The following is a 21,326-nucleotide window of genomic DNA, read 5'->3' on the forward strand; positions in this document are numbered from 1 at the left end:
TTAGCAACGCTGACTGTCAGAGTTGCCAAACTCAATTTATTTTCTTCATGAAAGACATTTTAAAAATCAAAAAAAGTATAAAAACTTGCTTGCAGTAAGTAAAATCACTCTTTAACTTAATAAGAAAGATAAAGCAGTTTGCAAAGTCTGAAACAATCCATCAATCAACAACTGTGAGGCAATAGTGAGTATTTTTCCTTAGTAAAACAAGACCTCTGAAAGGAAAATGAAGTCTGGAAGTTGGATAAAGTAAAAAGATTGCAGGAACCATGAGTTGTTTAATCATATTCTTTTGTAATAATGAAAATAGTAATGTTAAAATAAGTACCATGATCAATCACTACTCCTCAGTGAAGAAGTCCTTTGCTTAGCATTTCCAGAGACAATAAAGAATCTAACCAGTGGATCACATACCATCACCATCTCAGTCCACTACTTAACATGACCAAGTTGATCTCTCAGAAAAAGAGAGGAACCAAATGAACAGGAACAGTGGGTGGAAAACATGTACCACTCCACTTCTTTGGCATTATTCTGAGCATGTCTTCTCAATGATTACTGTGAACATAGCTTAAGAGTTTAGACAGGGATACCAAGAGAAAAAAGAAAAGGACTAGACACTGAACCTGATAATCAGTGCCAGTTTGGATTCCTTATTTTGTAATTTAGCTCCATTATGAGAAAATTAACTGAGTTAAAACAAATGTGTACCAACAATCAAGCAACAAGCATGAAACACTTATGTTTTGCTTAAGTAATTTAAGATAATTCAAGTAACAAATTTCCGATATTTTTTACAAGACACAAAATGAAACAATGCAAAGTTTGCTTAATTTTAAGTATAAAATATAGAATTCATAATGTTTTCATGGGACTTGCCTGGTGGCACAGAGGTTAAGAATCTGCCTGCCAATGCAGGGGACATGGGTTCAAGCCCTGGTCCGGGAAGATCCCACATGCCGCGGAGCAACTAAGCCCGCACGCCACAACTACTGAGCCTGTGCTCTAAAGCCCGCAAGCCACCACTACTGAGCCCGAGTGCCACAACTACTAAAGCCCGCACGCCTAGAGCCCGTGCTCTGCAACAAGAGAAGCCATAGCAATGAGAAGCATGCGCACCGCAAGTAAGAGTAGCCCCCGCTCGCCGCAACTAGAGAAAGCCGGCACGCAGCAACGAGGACTCAACACAGCCAATAAATGAATAAATAAATAAATTTATTTAAAAAAAAAAAAAAAGGACATGTGGTTAAAGAAGTTTCTTTAATCTTTTCTGCAGTTGATTTGAATCTAATAGTTCTGTGTGTAAGAATAAACCACACTATTTCCAACAGAAAATGACCAAGCCTGGCCTCTACTTTTATCCTGGAAGGGATAAGCAAAGACCTGGAAGACATCTCAAACTCCTGGAGAGAGCTTCTAAATTTCACACTAATACCAGACAGGTAGCCAGATTAGACACACACACACACACACACACACACACACAGAATATCCTGAAGAGAACCAAGTCAGGCACGAAAATAACAAATGTCACTTATTGAAAGCGTTAGCATGTCCTGTTCTGAGGCAGAATTTTATATAGTCTTCATAACAGTCCTCTTAAAGAGTGGTAGAATTCTAATTCTCTCCTATATAGCAGAAGAAGAAACCAAGTTCTAGAGATATCAAATAATTTACCCAACATCATATAACCAGAAAGTGACAGACCAAGTCTCAGAACCTGGAGTCTGTTTTGACTCCAAGCCTATAATTCTTTTCCCTCTATTTTGAAGGTTCTACTTTCCATAATGATCTACAAACATGTCAACTATTAAACCTAAGGAGGGACTTCCCTGGTGGCACAGTGGTTAAGAATCTGCCTGTCAACGCAGGGGACACAGGTTTGAGCCCTAGCCCAGGAAGATCCCACATGCCGCAGAGCAACTAAGTCTGTGCGCCACAGCTACTGAGCCTGCACTCTAGAGCCCGCGAGCCACAACTACTGAGCCCGCGAGCCACAACTACTGAGCCCGCATGCCACAACTACCGAAGCCCATGCACCCAGAGGCCGTGCTCCGCAACAAGAGAAGCCACCACAATGAGAAGCCTGCACACCAGAACGAAGAGTAGCCCCCGCTCGCTGCAACTAGAAAAAGCCCGTGCGCAGCAACAAAGACCCAACACAGCCAAAAATTAATTAATTAATTAATTTTAAAATATATATAAACCTAAGGAGACTGAGTTTCCCACAGAACTCCCCATTTTTCCAGGTATGCCAATTTAGAAAAATCTCCTCACTCTGTAAACAGATGTTAAGATATTGTTAGGAGACAAATGAATCCATATAAGGCTGTCTCTGTCTGAAAGGCAGGGGATAAAAGGGGGGTAATAAATCAGATGTGAGTTACTGGGTTCATCCATCAGATTAGGAAGATAACAAAACAGACCACAAAGGGTAGCAAGATAATATTTGGTGACCCTTCTCCCTGGAATTCATGTACTCTGACTTCTAAAAGAAACTAATAAAATGGCATACAGAAAGGCATTTGTGGGCTCGACAACTGAGACCACTGCTAGATCATCCTTTCTTAAATGCAAACTATGCATTTGCAAGCAGCACCGTCTTTCAGAACACTTAAGGGCTTTGGGCCAACTGCTGGGGTCTAATCACAACTGGAAACCGTAAAAATTTGAAATGGAAAACTAAGCTATTCCCCTTATGTGCCAGTTATCAACTGCTTGCCTTTCAGCTCAAAATTCAACTTGTCTGCCAGTACAGTGAAAATGGATCCGGCACAATGTAAAGCTTTGTTAGTAGAGGGCACTGTGAAGATATTGCAGGAGGAAAGGGTTTTGCTTCCTGGTTCCTCTAGGCATGCAGAGCAGGCTCCTGCAGAACAGACAGCTTCTCCAGAACCTGACTTCCCCAGTGCCCAGCTGCTCTAGAGGGCGCAGCTTCTTCAGTGTCAGGATTCTGCTGCAATGTGCAGCAGCCAGCAGTACCCAGTAACTAACAGCTACCCCTGGTACCCTCTCAAGCCATTTTGCAGCAGAGTGCCTCCTAGAAGAAACAGCCCTGTGAAGAGTTTTCCCTCAGCACCTTAGAAGGCAGAATTCTGGAAAGTTCCAGAGGGTGGATTTCTAGTAAGTTCCACTGATGTGGCACCACAGCAACTTCTCTACCATTCAGAGAACCACATCATGCCAGATCTCAGCCCAAGGTGGGGAGAGCAGTCTCCTAACAGTAGCGTGAAATAAAGAGGCACAAGGCTGAACAGGCCTTTTTTAGATTTTGGAGAGAACATACATTACATTTGAGTGTGATACACCTCGACCTACCTACAAAGTCATCTGGGAGGTTTCCAATTTTGATTGAGGGAAAGGACAAAAGGAGGCTCTGCAGTAAGTTTAGGCTGTAACACAAGCTGCTCTACCACATGGGTGGGACCTGTGATCCAGCAGATTCAAGGTTACCTGAAGTGCCTATGGCAGAGATGCTATAAGGAGCCTCTAGCCATTGTGAACTGCAGCAGCTCTTTGCTAAAGGAACCGGTGCTACAGAAGCCAGCTTTCCTCAACACTCCGTAAGATGAATTTCCAGCAAATTCCAGAAGAAGGATTTCTAGCACGTTCCACTGGTATGACACCACAATGACTTCTCTACTATAAGGTATGCCACAGCCATGCACTCTCTGGTAACAGGGTGGAGAAGAAGGCTCTTCCATGGGGACTCCATCTTGGCCCCAGGAGAAGCAGCTACTCCTTATATTTGTAATTTTTATATCATTTAGAGTTTTCTTTCTTATTAGCCAATCCCTCAGTACTCCAATCCCCTATTATATTTAATAATCCTTTATATTAAACTTTCCCTATTCAACTTACTACAGTTTTTCTTTCCTCCTGAGACTCAGACCAACATACCTGATTAATAGCGTGGGTGGTTCTGTTCAGTGCCATGAAAACCAACACTAGAAACTCATCCTAAACAATTAAGAATTCATTTTGACATATTTTACTTTTAAAACTCAAAGTTAAACAAGAATGATTTAGACCGAGTTTAAGTATAGTACTAAGCCCAAATTAATTTACATATTCCTGAATAGCGCTATTTCAATCATGCTTTGGCAAGTTGTACATTTCTTCTCCAAACATTCTATAGTTTAAACTATCATTAATCAACCCTTAACTTATAATCACCAGCTTTTAGCATTATTTTCAGTAATTCTTCCTCTTATTATTCAAGCTCTTAAAGACCTAAAATATAAAAGCCCAAATTGAAAATAATGTTATAATATTAATTTTCATTATTAAAAGGAATGTTTCGTACGTGTAAATACTGACAATCTCAAACAGCTTGGTTCAAGGTTATTGGCTTGACTCTCTCTACATTCCAGTAAGAGACTTCTTCTTAACTCTACCCCACTCTTAACCACAAGGAAGACCAAATAAGCATGTAATGGTGAGTTGGTACAAGCTGAAAGATTTCTTGGAAATGGCTTAAAATGCAGGGGACCCACAGCGACATCTTCTTAAAACAGTTTCGGTGTCTCCTGTGCCTGTTACTTGGAAATAAACTAAGGAGTTCACTATTCTTTAACAGTTCAACAAAATTTTAAGCCTAACAAATTCCAATAATCTACTTATAAAACCAAACAAACAAAAAAGCACTCTAAAATTATCAATACTAAGAGGGAAAGACAGCCATATCTTTTACGAAAGTAGAAAATAACCACCAACACTCTACCAAAAAGCGAAAAGGGAGACTAACAGATTACACATTGAAAGGCAAACAAGTGCTTTATGAGATTTTTAATGAACTTCATAGAGTCATACTCTAATTTCTAAAACAACAAAAAGGAAAACTAAATATCACTGACAGTTTATTTTGAATGACTCCATAAATGAAATGTGTAACACTATTAGTAGTCACTATCATGGGAGGTGTGTCTAAAAAAATGTATGAGAGAAAATAGAAATTACTCTTCAAGTAATGTTGTATGTTTGCTTAAAAGTTTGCTTTAGAAAAATAGAAATTCGGGCTTCCCTGGTGGCACAGTGGTTAAGAACCTGCCTGCCAATGCAGGGGACACGGGTTCGAGCCCTGGTCCGGGAAGATCCCACGTGCCATGGAGCAACTAAGCCCGTGTACCACAACTACTGAACCTGTACTCTAGAGCTCGTGAGCCACAACTACGGAAGCCCACGCACCTAGAGCCCATGCTCCACAACAAGAGAAGCCACCGCAATGAGAAGCCTGTGCATCGCAACGAAGAGTAGCCCCCGCTCGCCGCAACTAGAGAAAGCCCGTGCACGGCAACAAAGACCCAATGCAACCAAAAATAAATAATAAATTAATAAATAAATAATTTTTTTTAAAAAGAAAAATAGAAAGTCAGCTCTGACATGGAAATTTCTTTTAGGAAAAAAAAAGGTTTTTCTTACTTGAGAGAGTCCAGGGGACGATGCATGTCCCGGGGGCGTTGCCGCAAGATTTGGATGCCCCTTGTTTATTTCATGTGCTGAGTAAGGGGAAGGGGTCGGGGGTCCCGGCTGTCTTGCTACTTGTGTTACCTGTGAGGAAATCAATTTAGTAAGAGTATTAGTAACTCAATCTTAATAAATATTGCCAAAGTAGCTAATTTTTTAAATATGGAAGTATCTGTCTCACTTTATACTAAAGTAAGTGCCAGACTGACTAAAGGCTTAAAATTTCAAAATTGAACAAATGAAATTCCTAGAAAAAACGACATGAATATTTTCATCCATTTGATAAAAGATTCTTGAAACATACCTAAAACTAAAAATTTTAAAGGAAAAACTATGCTAAATGAAAAATGCCAGACTAGAAATTACATACTGTACGATGCCATTTATATGATATTTTGTAAAAGGAACTAAAAAGAAATAAATGATTACAAGGGAAGACGATAACTACGAAAGGGGCACAGGGAGATTCTGGGGGGATGACATAACTGTTCTGTATCATGACTGCAGTGCAGATTACATATCTCTTTGTGCTTGTCAAAACTAACAGAACTGTATACTAAAAAAGGTGAATTTTACTTTAGGTAAATTATACCTCAATAAACCTGAACCAAAAAAAGTTACTTATAGAGCATTATCTCATTTTTGTTTTTAAAAAAGTACATCTAAATATACATGTACATGCATACATATTTCTATATGTGTATCTACATCTACATATGTGTGCATATATATAATATACTCACAAGTATACATGTCACATTAAAAAGATCTGTAAGAAGATACACAAAGATCTTAAAAGAAAGCATGCAGGTGTTTCTTTTTTTTCCTATCATTTTTATTTTCTAATATAGTTCAACAGTCAATTAGCTATTTTACCCAAGTTCTTAGATCCCCTGAATTCTACCACAGAGTTAAAAACTCTACCCAGGGAGAAATGAAAGTGGTCTCCAAATGACATTAAATTTTCCTGGAATTCAATCAATCAGTCAGAGGCTCTGAAGAAAGTCTACTCCCTGATAATCTAACCCTAGAATCCATTATGTCTATCTAAAACAGACATAAATGCCTAAAGGCTCAGCTACCTGTTCCCAAAGCTGAAATAAAATGGACTCACGGAGAACTAACTACAGTCAAAAGCTTACAGGCTAGTAAGAGACACGAATATGCTAAAATGTGACCAAAGTTTAAAACTGAAATTAATTGTATTTAATTTCTTCCCTGCTTTTTAAATAGCTTTATGATTTCCTTGAAAAACTTTGTTTCCAATTTGGAGTGAAAATTACATTTATAAGGGCATGAGGTTTACCATGAAATGTTATAGCATTTATAAATCTCATCAGGGCAATTTTTCAAAGGATAAAAGTCAGAATGTTATCTAAACATCTACTTTAGAAAATTAATAACCAGAAATGAAGAGTTCTTACAAGCAAATTTCTCACCAACAAGGCTTTATAAATTCATATTCTTATTTCACATGCTTTAGAATAAATTATTTTGATGTTCTACTACAGCAAAGCATCAAAATGGACACATATTTTTAACTTTAGGAAAAAAATTTGCACAATGAAATAAAGTGAAAGAAGTTAGCTATACAAAATGTCAGGTCAATTCTCCAATTCATTCTGATAAAACAATCAAAGATTAAATTTACCCAGGGCAAAAAATCATAATATGGAAAAATGTTTTTCAAATTGCTATTAAGAATAAATGAATATTAAAAGATACTATTACATGGCCATACTACCCAAAGCGATCTACAGACTTAGTTTGATCCCTATCAAACTACCCATGACACTTTTCACATAACTAAAACAAATAATCCTAAAATTTATATGGAACCATAAAAGACCCAGAAGTGCCAAAGAAACCCTGAGGAAAAAGAACAAAGCAGGAGGCATAACCCTCCAGACTTCAGACAACACTACAAAGCTACAGTAATCAAAACAGTGTGGTATTGGAACAAAAAACAGATATATGGATGAATGGAACAGAACAGAGAGCCCAGAAATAAACTCACACACCTATGGTCAGTTAATCTTCAACAAAGGGGACAAGAATATACAATGGAGAAAAGACAGTCTCTTCAGCAAGAGTGGTGTTGGAAAGTTGAACAGCTGCATGCAAATCAATGAAGTTAGAACACACCCTCATACCATACACAAAAATAAACTCAAAATGGCTTAAAGACTTAAATATAAGACACAACATCACAAAACTCCTAGAAGAGAACACAAGCAAAACATTTTCTGACATAAACCGTACCAATGTTTTCTTAGGTCAGTCCACCAAAGGCAATAGAAATAAAAGCAAAAATTAACAAATGGGATCTAATCAAACTTATAAGTTTTTGCACAGCAAAGGAAACCATAAACAATATGGATAACCTACAGACTGGGAGAAAATATTTGCAAATGATGCAACCAACAAGGGCTTAATTTCCAAAATATACAAACAGCTCATACAACTGAATAACAAAAAAAAACCCAATTGAAAAGTGGGCATAAGACCTAAATAGACATTTTTCCAAAGAAGACATACAGATGGCTCATAGGCACATGGAAAGATGCTCAACATTGCTAATTATTAGAGAAATGCAAATCAAAACTACAATGAGGTATCACCTCACACCAGTCAGAATAGTCATCATTAAAAAGTCTACAAATAACAAATGCTGGAGGGGGTGTGGAGAAAAGGGAACCTTCCTACACTTTTGCTGGGAATGTAAATTGGTGTAGCCACTATGGAAATAAGTATGGAGGTGCCTTCAGAAACTAAAAATAGAGTTGCCATATGATCCAGCAATCCCATTCCTGGGAATATACCCAGATAAAACTATAATTCAAAAAAATACATGCACCCCTTTGTTCATAGCAGCACTATTTACTACAGCCAAGACATGGAAATAAAGAAGATGTGGTATACACACACACACACACACACACACACACAATGGAATATCACTCAGCCATTAAAAAGAATGAAATAATGCCATTTGCAGCAACACGGACGAACTTAGAGACTATCATACTAAGTGAAGTAAGTCAGAAAGAGAAAGACAAACACCGTATGATATCACTTATATGTGGAACCTAAAATACAACACAAATGAACATATCTATGAAAGAGAAACAGACTCACAGATATAAACTGACTTGTGGTTGCCAAGAGGGAGGGGGTTTGGGGAGGGATGGAGTAGGAGTTTGGGGTTAGCAGATGCAAACTATTATATATAGAATGGATAAACAAGGTCCTACTATATGGCACAGGGAAGCATATTCAATATCCTGTGATAAACCACAATGGAAAAGAATATGAAAAAGAATGTATATGTATAACTGAATCACTTTGCTATACAGCAGAAATTAACACATTATAAATCAACTATCCTTCAATAAAATTTAAAAATAAATAAAATATATTACTACATGCATATCACAAATAACACAAATAATAAGTTTTTTTTAAAAAACTTCACCCCAATATTGCCAAGGATCTAAGGAAACAGGACATAGACAGGATACTGTGAATGGGTTTACCATGTCCCCAGAACTACAGAGCAATGCATCACAGCTGCCTTAAAACCACACCCAAAGAATGATTCCATTTTGGAATACATACCCTGAAGAAATAATCTTACCTCAAAAAGTAGGAACTTAAATATATGAGAGCAAAAAAGGTAGAAATAGCAAATAACAAGAAAATAAAGTAACATAACTAAAGACATAAAAAATACATAGATGTGAACTGCCACCAATTGAAATGAATATGTGAAACAATCAAGAGTAAAAAAGAAAAGATACACCCTTTAGAACTACAAAGAGATTCTTCTATATTCTACTGACAAAGACCAAAATAAGTAAATCAATGATTTCAGATAAAGATTAGTGTTCAGCACACCGCAACTAGAGAGCCCACGTGCCACAAACTACAGAGCCCACGGGCTCTGGAGCCCGGGCGCCATAACTAGAGAGAAGCCCGTGTACCGTAAGGAAGAGCCTGTGTGCTGCAACAAAAGATCCCGTATGCCACAACGAAGATCCCGCGTGCCACAACTAAGACCCGACACAGCCAAAGATAAAAAAATAAATACACAAATATTTAAACAAAAAAAACGATTAGTGTTCATGTTTCCCTGAAAACTGCTTAAGTGCACTTTTTAGAATATTGTTATCACCCCATGAAATACAGATGTTTGACAAAAGGAGAAAAGGCATTTAGCCAAAGCACATGCTACTGCTAACATTAAAATTTTCCTTAAAGCAAGCACCAGTGAAAAGCAACCTTCATAGGCAAATATCCCTGAAGTATGCATTCTCTGCTGTTCCTAAAGGGGTAGGCAAATTGCAGGAATCCTTTGGTATTGTATATTCTAGTAGAGTATTCCCTCCCAAATTTGGAGGTTTCTACTAATAAAAGCAAACCAAAGAAAATAAATCTGTATCATAATAATAGGAGAATCATGTCATTCTTAAAAATTCTCCCAAAAAAAAGCTACTACATGCAATAAATCTCTGGCCTTCACTGTGATCTATTTAATTCAAAAAGACCCCCTATTACAAGTGTCATACTGCATTACGTACTACATGCTTGCTTTTAGTGTACTATAGAACTTACTGCCTTTGCCCGGGAAAAAGGTATACCATCTTCAATTAGAAATTATACAAAATATAAGTAGGTAACACAACCCTATCCCAAGGAAATGGCACAAGGGCTAATGAGGTTGTCGAGGATAAAATTCAAAGTTACATGAAACTTTGAATATCTTCTTTTAAAATATTCCTAGATGAATGATTATTGAATTTTCTAGTCTCTGGCTACAGTTTCTTCTCCTCTCTGGCTAACTTATTCCATTTCAGATCATACTGTTATAATCCATGTCCTTTGAAGGTAGTGACAAGAAGTTCTCATGTAAAGGGGAAAAAAACATGTTTTCCCATTATTTATTATTAGTACCATCTCAATTATGGAGGCTGGGAGTAGAAGTATAAAATAGCTAATTATGGCAACTACTTAACCACCTCCAAAGCTAAAAAGATTTTTGTCTTTTATGCAATAGTCACCTTAAGCAAAATTAATCAACCATTTTGTGGTATGCAGAGTGTGTGTGTGTGTGTGTCCTGTATTTAAGTTTAAAAGATTATATGCCCAAGAAACATTTACTTTTTATGGATATTATAGTTTTGCATTGGCAATAATGTAGAGCATCCAGAATTCTCGTTCATATGCTGGTGGAAATGTAAATTGGTATAAGCTCTTTGGGAAAGAATTTGGCATTAGTTAGTAACCTTGAAAACAAGCATACCCTATAACCTAGCTCTTCCTAGGTATACATTTGCGAGAAATAGGAAAATGTGCACCAAGGTACGTGTACAAAAATGTCCATAGTTGCATTGTTCTTACTACCAAAAACTGGAAATAACACAGCCATTCACTAGCAGGAGAATGGATCAATAATGAAATATTTTCCTACATGGAAATCAAATTTAAAACTACAGCAACACATCACAACTTGAATGACACTCATTAATGATACTGAGTGAAAGAGAACACAGAAGACTACAGAGTATGATTCCAAAAAAGTTCCAAAACAAACAAAACTTGACTATACTAATTTAGAAATGCATAAATGGATGGCAACACTGTAAATAAGAGCAGGATTTTTTTTTTAAGGCAGACATATTGGGAAGACAAGGAGTTAAGATCAGGTAAGGCCACATTATGTTTTATTTTTTTACACCTGGGAGGTGAGACACAGATTTTGCTTTAAAATTATTTGTTAAACTCTACTTTTATGTTTTATGCACTTCTATGCAGGTATGTTATAATCCTCTTCCACTCCCTAAAAAAGCTTACAGACCAAAACAAGCAAATTACTTAGGTAGGACCTGGGGTAAAATACTAGTTACACTGGTACTAGTTATATTGCTGTTCTACAAGAGGAGTAAGAATATGAAAAGAAAATAAAAGAAAACCTCTAAAATTTTATCTTAGTGGAAACTTCAGCTAGCTAGTAAATTTTCATTCAAGAGTTCTACCTAAAATCATCTCCTATAAAATCAATGATATTTGGTGGTTGCTGACCAATGTAACTCGAAGAATCTTTTGAAAGTTTAAAGCTAAACCATAAAGGTCATGGAAATTAAGATGAGTCAGTAAGTATAAAGTTGAGGGCCCCCTCGGTGGCGCAGTGGTTAAGAATCTGCCTGCCAATGCAAGGGACACGGGTTTGAGCCCTGGTCCGGGAAGATCCCACATGCTGCAGAGCAACTAAATCCGTGCACCACAACTACTGAGCCTGCGCTCTAGAGCCCACGAGCCACAACTACTGAGTCTGTGCGCCACAACTACTGAAGCCCATGCGCCCTAGAACTCATGCTCCACAACAAGAGAAGCCACCACAATGAGAAGCCCATGCACCGCAACGAAGAGTAGCCGCTGCTCGATGCAACTAGAGAAAGCCTGCGCAGCAACAAAGACCCCACACAGCCAAAAATAAATAAATGAAATAAATAATAATAAACTTTTTTAAAGTTGATTTATTCAGCCCTAAATCACTTGATTTGAAAAAATATTCTGGCCAATTAAAGGCTATAATACATAAACTACAATTTTCAAATAATAGTAATTTAAAAATTAAAGTTTCCTGAACATGATCATTCTCTAATGACCCCAGAGCAATGAAAATACCATGTGGGAAACAGATGTGGGGGGAAAATGGCCAGGTTTAAGCAACAGGAAGTAGGGACTATGGAGAACTGGACAGAATACCCATCCCCCATAGGGCAGTAGATACTCAGATACTGAGCTGAAGCCAAGTGCTGCCATTCAGGAAATAAGCCATGCAGTATCTTCCAAGTTTTCAAGAAAAACTAAAAATAAACATTTTTACATGAAATTTTCCTGACCTCCAAAACACTGTACAAGCCAAATAAAGCACATCTATAGATTAAGTACACAGGCATTAAAAAAAAAAAAAAAAAGTATACAGGCAGCCAGTGTGTGAATCTGGCTCTAGGGGTACCTCATGATCATCACCAAATATGAACTTTCCGGGTTTTTTTTTTTTTTTTTGACAAAACAAAGGACTATTTATTACTTTCAACAACAGCAGTAGCCAGAGTATGAGCATTTTTGCACCACACTTTGAACCTGAGTCCCAGGGCAACACAAAGAGGGCCAGATGACAAGTGCACATATGGTGACTTGCATTACCTGAAAGAACACTGCACTTAGGGAACTTGAATCTTTTATAATGGGCAGTAAGCATGCTGTCTTTTGCTCCAGAAAGAGACATTATCTTTACTATACAATAAGCAGGCACGCACATTTGCTCTGAATGTCTTATACACTGCCATGGTGTTCTTCCACCTCTCCCACTTTATGTACCAACAGAAGGAATACGGTAAAGAAAAAAAAATAAGAACAGTAAAGCTCTGATGAATTTATTCTGAATTTTCCAATCAGCAAATCTAGAGAGAATAAACTTTCTGTGTTAAGGAAGTACTCACGTATAGACCTGTGACTGAATTCTAGACAAATAGTCATTGAATGAATACAGATATATTGTTAAACATTATATACACATATATAAAGTATTATATCTTTATTCATTGCACCTACATAATATATGCATATATTGCACAATATATGCAATGAAAACATAGCACTTAAAAACACACATTAAATCTTTATTAAAAGAATTACAAAGGATTCCTATCAAGAAATATTAATGTTTTCAGCAAAAAATGATTAATATAAAGGTTAAAAGGGCACACGGTTTATGTCTGAGAAGCCATCCCTTAACTTTTTATCCCAAGATGAAGTTTATTTAGTGAAGTCATCTAAAAGCATTCCAACAGCTGCAATTCCCACATGGAAATGACCAAGTTCAATTTCTGGTAGACTGGAAAGATTCCAAAGTTTTTCTTACTTGGTTAATTTCAATACTCTATATGAGATCCTCTAGCAGCTGAATGGATAAGTAGTTTCTCCTTCTGATTAGTTTTTCATATATATCATCCTAGTTCTTCCTTCAGGTCATTTATTTCCCAGTATCTAGAGATATTTTTAATTACAGATATTGGGAAATAAATAAAAGCTGGTTTAGTCAACTAAAAAGGAACATTACAGTGGATACTAGAAGATTTTACTATGTATCATGACATTTTTCAAAGTCTCTCTGACATTATCACTGCCAATCCCCTCCCATAACCAAGAAAAAGAGAAAGTAAGTGACTTTCCTCTTTGTTCTACTCTTAGCTACACTTATTAGGTTGAACCATATGGAACTTCAGATATTCAAGTTGTTTTTCACATTAAAAAATAAGGCAATTTCAGGATTCCAGTAATACTTAAATACTCAAGCAAACAGATGCTATCATGGACAGTTCTGATAAATGTAATATTTAAACAAAGGATGTCACAGTCATCAACATCTGCAGCCCTCCAATGTGAGCCGGTGAGCCCTGAGGAAACTCACGGCTGAAAAGACTACCTGCCGGGACTTCCCTGGTGATCCAGTGGTTAAGAATCCCCTTTCCAATGCAGGAGACGCGGGTTCGAGCCCTGGTCAGGGAACTAAGATCCCACATGCCACGGGGCAACTAAACCCACACACCGCAACCTACTGAGCTAGCGCGATCTAGAGCCCATGGTCCACAACCACGATAGTCCGAGTGCCACAACTACTGAGCTCACGCACTCTAGAGCCCGTGGGCCACAACTAAGAGAGCTCTCATGGGACTTCCCTGGTGGCACAGTGGATAAGACTCTGCGCTCCCAATGCAGGGGGCTCAGCTTCGATCCCTGGTCAGGGCACTAGATCCCACATGCATGCCACAACTAAGATTTCGAATGCCACAACTAAGAGTTCGAATGCCACAACTAAGGAGGCTGCCTGCCGCAACTAAGACCCGGTGCAACCAAATAAAATAAATAAATAAATCTTTTTTTAAAAAAAGAGAGAGAGAGAGAGATCCCTCACGCCGCAACTACCAAGCCCGCTAGCTCTGGAGCCTGCTCACCACAACTAGCGAGAAGCCCACGCGCCGCAACAAAGAGCCCATGCACCACAACGAAAGATCCCACACACTACATCCAAGATCCTGCGTGCCGCAAACCAATACCCAATGCAGCCAAATAAATAAATAAATATTTAAAAAAAAAAAAAAACCTGCCATCTAGCAGCCATCAGACTGTAACCACTCCCTACCATGAGCCCTGAGGAAACTCAGGATGTGAAAACACAGGATACTGGCCCCAGAAAGCTGAGGTGCATACCAAAGGAATGATTTCAGTGAGCCCAGTCTCTTGCATCCTCCCATACACAGAAAAGCGCTAAATTCCTTAACTTGAGATATCTGGTTTTCTTTAATTAACAATAATCTTTTGATGTTCAGACTACCTGCCCTTTGTTACAAAACTTCTATATTACCTGGCTCCCGCCATCATCTCTTTGGAGCAGTCTCTCAGAGCTATCTGAAATGCTGTCTCCCGGGCTGCAGTCCACATTTTTGCCCCAAATAAAACTTAACTTGCAATTCTCATGTTGTGCATTTTTTTTAAGTCATCAGTTCTATCATGGACTCTGTAGTACTGGGTTCAATTCTGAAGATTGTTTCTTTTCATATTTATTAATTGGCAATGGAAACAAGAGAAAGAAAAGCAGATTAGCTGCTTTTTCAATGTTAACAGTTGAGTACCTACCACAGATCAGTAACAATAGAATAAAACTAAGAAAAAAACACCTGGCCTCCAAACATGTCTAGGTATAAAAGGTAACAAACAGCATACCAAGTGTGAATCCTTCGGGGCCAGAGGACAAATTGTTGCAAGCAGAATTCTAAAATGGCTCTCAATATTCCTGTCTCTGGTGCAGGTACCCTATATAATTCCTTCCCCTTAAGATACCAGTGAATATGATGAAATATCACTCCTATGGCTAGGTAACTACACAGTTGACTTCAAGTTAATCAAGAAAGAGATTATCCTGGGTGTGTCTGAACTTATTAGGTGAGCTCTTTAAAACACAGTGAATCAGAGAGGTACTCTCCTGCTTTTTTTTTTTTTTAATTAATTAATTTATTTATATTTATTTTTGGCTGTGTTGATTCTTCGTTTCTGTGCAAGGGCTTTCTCTAGTTGCGGCAAGCGGGGGTCACTCTTCATCGCGGTGCGCGGGCCTCTCAGTATGGCAGTCTCTCTTGTTGCAGAGCACAGGCTCCAGACACGCAGGCTCAGTAGTTGTGGCTCACGGGCCTAGTTGCTTCGTGGCATGTGGGATCTCCCCAGACCAGGGCTCGAACCCGTGTCGCCTGCATTGGCAGGCAGATTCTCAACCTCTGCGCCACCAGGGAAGCCCCTCTCCTGCTTTCTTAAAGACTAAGCTGACTTACAGGTTATGCGAGGGCCACATAGCAAGGACCCAAAGGTAGCCTCTAGGAGCTGAGAGCAATTCCTAGCCAACAGCCAGCAAGAAAACAGGGACCTCAGTCCAACAACTACAAGGAAATAAATTCTTCCAACTATCCTAATGGGTATGGAAGTGAACCCCAAGCCTTACATGAGTTTCCAGTCCTTGCCAACACTTTAATTTCAGCATGGTCCTGAGCAGAGGACCCTACTAGCCCAGACCCACAGAATCTGTGAAGTAATAAATGGGTGCTATTTTAAGCTGTTAATTCTGTGGTGATTTGTTACATAGCAATAACAAAAACTAGGAAAAGACCTCACATGGCAGAGAAAACAACAGGTGTAATATAAGACCCTGAGATCTTGACAAGGTCAAGAAATGGGAGTGACTAAACTGTTACAAGTGGGGGGTCGGGGGTAGTCCCCCCATCATCAGGCTAAAAAGAGATAGCAGCAGAGGCAATATTACTTAAGGGCTTGTTAGCATGGTAAGGACTTGGGATATTATTCTAAGTGTAATAGAAAGCTAATGGAAATTTTTCTTTTTTCTTTTTTTTTTTTTTTTTTGGCTGCGCTGGGTCTTCATTGCAGCGCACGGGCTTCTCTAGTGGTGGCACGCAAAGCCTCATTAGCTGCGGCATGCAGGCTTAGTTGCCCCACGGCATGTGGGATCTTAGTTCCCCTACCAGGGATCGAACCTGCATCCCCTGCATTGGAAGGCGGATTCTTAACCACTGGACCACCAGGGAAGTCCCACTATTGGAAATTTTAAGCAGGAGCATGACCAGATCTGATGTTTTCCAAAGATCATTTTGGTTGCTTTGTGAAAAGAAAGAATCGAAGAGTACAAGAATGGAAACACATTAGTTTAAAAGCTATCACAATAAGCTAGGCCAAAATTGATGGTAGCTTAGAACAGTAAAAATAAAGATGAAAAGAAGTGGACCAATTTGGGTTGTATATTAGAGGCAGAGCCAACAGATTTGTTACTGATTTGACTGAACGGAAGGGACAGAGGGAATGAGGATTGACTGATTCACTTATTTAATATACATTTACTGAGAACAAATTGTATGCCATGCACTGGTACATGGGATACAAAATTAGGTGAATAAGACTCTAAAATCTCTGTCTTCATGGAGTTTACATCCTAGCTGAAGGTAATAAGATAATCGTAACAGATTTAATAATTTTTTAAATATATAATATAAAGTGATAATAATTATGGAAATACAGGATGGCTTTTAAGTTTATGGCTTGAAATATTAAGTGGGTGGAGATATTCATGTGAGATAGGGAGAGCAGATTTAGGGGAAAGGGTAATCAAAATCAATATATGCCTATTAGATATCCAAATGGAAGTGATAAGTAGCCAGTTCAATATCTGAATCTAAGCTCAGAAGAGGAGTCAGGGCTAGAGAAGATAAATTTAGAAGTAGGTTCATATCAAAGTTTCAGGTAGTCTCTAAGCTAATTATGAAAACTAGCAAATGAAAATATGAAAAAGTGTGAATTTATAAACCAGGGGGCAACAAACCAAAGCTAAATTTATTTCTGGATCTATTTGGTCAGTGTTAATAGTTGCATATTCAAGACAGTGCTCACCCTCTCAATGGAATCTATATGGCTAATTTCTCTGCTCAGAATTATAAAAGAACAAACAAGATTATCATAAGATGAATTAGTAATGTCCTAAACTAAAACTAAACGAAAGTGAGAATCTCAGAATTTTAAAGACAAAAGGTGACTGAAAGACAATCAACCTAATTTCAGCAGTCCTAGGATCAATACAGACCTAGCACCACACAGAATAAAGCCTAAAACAGATATTTTTTTAGACTGGTTAATTATTTTTTTTAACTGAGGTATAACTGACATATAACAAAAGTTGTTTTGTTTTGTTTAATAATGGGTCTGCTAACGTTAGGACAGAATATAAAGGACAGGACAGATAACCGTAATACAAACCAATTTGATATGATTCCTAATTTTACCTCCTCTGACATACAGTCAACACTGACTAAGCATCAATGCTCTGTCAGGCACTGTATTAAGCTTTAAAAATGAAATAGCCCTTATCCTTAGGAGTTCCAATAGAAAGAAAATCACAGTAAGTAAAGAAACAAATCATGTGATAAATCCTATAAGGATATGTATTTAATGCATTGATTAAAAACCAGAAGTAGGTTAGATTAACCAAGATGGCGGAGTAGAAGGACGTGCTCTCACTCCCTCTTGAGAGAGCACCAGAATCACAACTGGCTGCTGGACAATCATAGATAGGAAGACACTGGAACTAACCAAGGAGGATACCCAACGTCCAAGGACAGAGGAGAAGCCACAGTGAGACGGTAGGAGGGGCGCAATCAGAGTAAAATCAAATCCCATAACTGCTGGGTGGGTGACTCACAGGCTGGTGACCACTTATACCACAGAAGTCCACCCACTGGAGTGAAGCTTCTGAGCCCCACGTCAGGCTTCCCAACCTGGGGGTCCGGCAACGGGAGGAGGAATTCCTAGAGAATCATACTTTGAAGCCTAGTGGGAATTGATTGCAGGACTTTGACAGGACTGGGGGAAACAGAGACCCCACTCTTGGAGGGCACACACAAAGTAGTGTGCGCATCGGGACCCAGGGGAAGGAGCAGTGACCCTGGGGGAGACTGAACCAGACCTACCTGCTGGTGTTGGGGGGTCTCCTGCAGAGGTGGGGGGTGGCTCTGTTTCACCGTGGGGACAAGGACACTGGCAGCGGAGGTTCTGGGAAGTTCTCCTTGGCGTGAGCCCTCCCAGAGTCTGTCATTAACCCCATCAAAGAGCCCAGGTAGGCTCCAGTGTTGGGTTGCCTCAGGCAAAACAACCAACAGGGAGGGAACCCAGCCCCACCCATCAACAGTCAAGTGGATTAAACTGTTACAGAGCTCTGTCCACCACAGCAACAGTCAGCTCTACCCACCACCAGAGCCTCCCATCAAGCCTCTTAGATAGCCTCAACCACCAGAGGACAGACAGCAGAGGCAAGAAAAACTACAATCCTGCAGCCTGTGGACCAAAACCCACAGTTACAGAAAGACAGAAAGATGAAAAGGCAGAGGGCTATGTATCAGATGAAGGAACAAGAAAAAACCCCAGAAAAACAACTAAATGAAGTAGAGATAGGCAACCTTCCAGAAAAAGAATTCAGAATAATGATAGTGAAGATGATCCAGGACCTCGGAATAAGAATGGAGGCAAAGATTGAGAACATGCAAGAAATGATTAACAAAGACCTAGAAGAATTAAAGAACAAACAAACAGAGATGACCAATACAATAACTGAAATGAAAACTACACTAGAAGGAATCAATAGCAGAACAACTGAGGCAGAAGAACGGATAAGTGACCTGGAAGACAGAATGGTGGAATTCACTGCTGCGGAACACACTAAAGAAAAAAGAATGAAAAGAAATGAAGACAGCCTAAGAGACCTCTGGGAAAACATTAAACGCAACAACATTCGCATTATAGGGGTCCCAGAAGGAAAAGAGAGAGAGAAAGGGCCAGAGAAAATATCTGAAGAGATTATAGTCGAAAACTTCCCTAACATGGGAAAGGAAATAGCCACCCAAGTCCAGGAAGCGCAGAGTCCCATACAGGATAAACCCAAGGAGAAACACACCGAGACACATAGTAATCAAATTGGCAAAAATCAAAGACAAAGAAAAATTATTGAAAGCAGCAAGGGAAAAATGACAAATAACATACAAGGGAACTCCCATAAGGTTAACAGCTGATTTCTCAGCAGAAACTCTACAAGCCAGAAGGGAGTGGCATGATATACTTAAAGTGATGAAAGGGAAGAACCTACAACCAAGATTACTCTACCCAGCAAGGATCTCATTTAGATTTGATGGAGAAATCAAAAGCTTTACAGACAAGCAAAAGCTAAGAGAATTCAGCACCACCAAACCACCTCTACAACAAATGCTAAAGGAATTTCTCTAAGTGGGAAACACAAGAGAAGAAAAGGACCTACAAAAACAAACCCAAAACAATTAAGAAAATGGTCATAGGAACATACATATCGATAAGTACCTTAAACGTGAATGGATTAAATGCTCCAACCAAAAGACACAGGCTTGCTGAATGGATACAAAAACAACACCCATATATATGCTGTCTACAAGAGACCCACTTTAGACCTAGGGACACATACAGACTGAAAGTGAGGGGATGGAAAAAGATATTCCATGCAAATGGAAATCAAAAGAAAGCTGGAGTAGCTATACTCATATCAGATAAAATAGACTTTAAAATAAAGAATGTTACAAGAGACAAAGAAGGACACTACATAATGATCAAGGGATCAATCCAAGAAGAATATATAACAATTATAAATATATATGCACCCAACATAGGAGCACCTCAATACATAAGGCAACTGCTAACAGCCATAAAAGAGGAAATTGACAGTAACACAATAATACTGGGGGACTTTAAAACCTCACTTACACCAATGGACAGATCATCCAAAATGAAAATAAATAAGGAAACAGAAGCTTTAAATGACACAATAGACCAGATAGATTTAATTGATATTTATAGGACATTCCATCCAAAAACAGCAGATTACACTTTCTTCTCAAGTGTGCACGGAACATTCTCCAGGATAGATCACATCTTGGGTCACAAATCAAGCCTCAGTAAATTTAAGAAAATTGAAATCATATCAAGCATCTTTTCTGACCACAATGCTATGAGATTAGACATGAATTACAGGGAAAAAAACGTAAAAAAGACAAACACATGGAGGCTAAACAATACGTTACTAAATAACCAAGAGATCACTGAAGAAATCAAAGAAGAAATCAAAAAATACCTAGAGACAAATGACAATGAAAACACGATGACCCAAAACCTATGGGATGCAGCAAAAGCAGTTCTAAGAGGGAAGTTTATAGCTATACAAGCCTACCTAAAGAAACAAGAAAAATCTCAAGTAAACAATCTAACCTTACACCTAAAAGAACAAACAAAACCCAAAGTTAGCAGAAGGAAAGAAATCATAAAGATCAGAGCAGAAATAAATGATATAGAAACAAAGAAAACAATAGCAAAGATCAATAAAACTAAAAGCTGGTTCTTTGAGAAGATAAACAAAATTGATAAGCCATTAGCCAGACTCATCAAGAAAAAGAGGGAGAGGACTCATCAGTAAAATCAGAAATGAAAAAGGAGAAGTTACAACAGACACTGCAGAAATACAAAGCATCCTAAGAGACTACTACAAGCAACTTTATGCCAATAAAATGGACAACCTGGAAGAAATGGACAAATTCTTAGAAAGGTATAACCTTCCAAGACTGAACCAGGAAGAAACAGAAAATATGAACAGACCAATCACAAGCAATGAAATTGAAACTGTGATTAAAAATCTTCCAACAAACAAAAGTCCAGGACCAGATGGCTTC

General features: G+C 38.5%; 1 protein-coding gene across 3 annotated transcripts in view; it reads right to left on the reverse strand.

Moving 5' to 3' along the window:
• Positions 1-21,326, reverse strand: part of EIF4G3 (eukaryotic translation initiation factor 4 gamma 3) — a 399,095-nt gene that overhangs the window by 252,633 nt on the left and 125,136 nt on the right. For all 3 annotated transcript variants that reach the window (XM_059915394.1, XM_059915429.1, XM_059915351.1), the window contains exon 4: positions 5,422-5,550. The gene's annotated coding sequence lies outside the window, so the exon portion shown is untranslated. The remainder of the gene's footprint in view (positions 1-5,421; positions 5,551-21,326) is intronic.

This window comes from Balaenoptera ricei, chromosome 1, assembly GCF_028023285.1.
Source record: "Balaenoptera ricei isolate mBalRic1 chromosome 1, mBalRic1.hap2, whole genome shotgun sequence".
Taxonomy (NCBI): domain Eukaryota; kingdom Metazoa; phylum Chordata; class Mammalia; order Artiodactyla; family Balaenopteridae; genus Balaenoptera; species Balaenoptera ricei.